This window comes from Octodon degus, unplaced genomic scaffold (genome assembly GCF_000260255.1).
Source record: "Octodon degus isolate 3935 unplaced genomic scaffold, OctDeg1.0 scaffold00253, whole genome shotgun sequence".
NCBI classification, from domain to species: domain Eukaryota; kingdom Metazoa; phylum Chordata; class Mammalia; order Rodentia; family Octodontidae; genus Octodon; species Octodon degus.
Genome location: NW_004524829.1, coordinates 2086895 through 2088576, shown reverse-complemented (window position 1 = coordinate 2088576; position 1682 = coordinate 2086895). Strand labels below are relative to the sequence as shown.

The window sequence follows — 1682 nt, the reverse complement described above, 5'->3', positions numbered from 1 at the left end:
TATGGACTGAAACCTCCAATAACTGTGAGCTAAATAAACCTTTCCTTCCTTCATTTTGAGTGTCAAGTATTTGTCCCAGAAATAAGAGAAGATTAACTGAGACAAAAGGGAGCATGAACAGGGTAAAAGAAAAGAGAAACAAAAAGGGGATGAGAAAGATTTTAAGTTCAGTAGTCAGTATGATAGATTAAAGAGGAACAGAGAGAGTGAAAGAACATTCTCTAGGAGTGGTTCTATATCCGTTGAAATCATAAGACACGGTTCTAGACAAGATAGTAAGAAAAGTACTGCTAAAGATAGTAAAAAACATTCAGGCTCTGATTCTAGCAGAAGGAGCAGTTCTGAATCTCCAGGAAATAGCAAAGCAAAGAAGCTAAGAAGCCTAAACATAGTGCATTGCAATCCATGGAGAAATCTCAGAGGTCTGGTCAGAGGGTAAGCTGCAAACACAAGTCTAAGTCCCAATAAAGTAGTTCAGTTTTTAAAGTATTTTGTCTGATTTTTTTAAAATTGAATTTATTCAAAGTTGAAAGTGTCCTTTCTCTCACTCTTTAATAAAAAGTTAGTTTGGTACTTGATACATGATCATAGTTTAAATAATGTTAGAAATCCTATATAACGGTATTTATTTAAAGTTGCAGATTTTTAGCTTAAAATACATTTTTATTTTTAAATTTTGCCTTTTCCTATTTTTTTGCAGGTCGGCGGTCCCTCCTCATTGTAAGCACTGAGGCATGATGTGGAGAGCGTGCCATGATGTTTCAAAAAATTCCATGCGCTTTCAGGGCCTGTCTCATTATAGAGGCACGTTGTGGCTGTAGGTGGAACCACAGTCTTTTTTTAATCTGCAAATAGGTGTACATTTTCCAAATGTTGCTCCAAGTTCCTTAATAGGATTTCTCTGTATTACACTGTTTTCAAAAATAGTGCATAATAAGACTATAAACGTGCCATTCTCTCTCAGCTGCAATGTTCTTAAACTTATTCTTGAATGCACTGTGATGTCAGGAAAGCTCTTTAGTTCATTTTTGTTAAAAAAAAACAACATAAAGAAAAAAAATTTAAAAAAATAAATGATGCATCAATCTTGTTTTGTCTTCATTTTGAGCTTTACTATTAAGTTCTGATTCTGGGCAATCTACTAGAATACAGCACTTAGTGTCCTTCCACCACTTCCCCAACACACCTTTCTCTTCCTGTCAAAATTTTAATATAGTTATTCTATATTTCTAACTTAGTCAGATATATTTTGTCTAAATTGTTGTAATCTGTTGGGAACTGAGCCTCATAAGTTCTCTTAGCATGTCCTTTCCTGAAGAACTTTTTTAAAAAATAATTTTAAACTTCTGGGAAGGTAGAGGAGTAGTGAGCAGCAGAGAAGTAGCCTTTCTGAGATTTGGAGTCCGTATACCGGAATACAGCATGGTGTTTTAATTGGGATTGCATTGAATCTGTATAACAATTTTGGGAGTGTGGCCATTTTCACCTTGTTGGTTCTTCCTATCCAGGAGCAAGGAATATCTTTCCATTTTCTGAAGTCCTCTTTGATTTTTTTTCAGAGTACTATAATTTTTGCTATATAAATCTTTCTTTTGTTTTTTGTTTGTTTGTTTTAAGGAAGGAAAGGTTTACTTAGCTCACAGTTACTGGAGGTTTCAGTCCATACTCAGCTGGCTCCAAGG

General features: G+C 34.7%; 1 pseudogene; it reads left to right on the top strand.

The window, feature by feature from the left end:
* The window catches only part of LOC101560193, an 18039-nt pseudogene extending 17571 nt beyond the window's left edge, over window positions 1-468 (top strand).
* The last annotated feature ends 1214 nt before the right edge of the window (window positions 469-1682 follow it).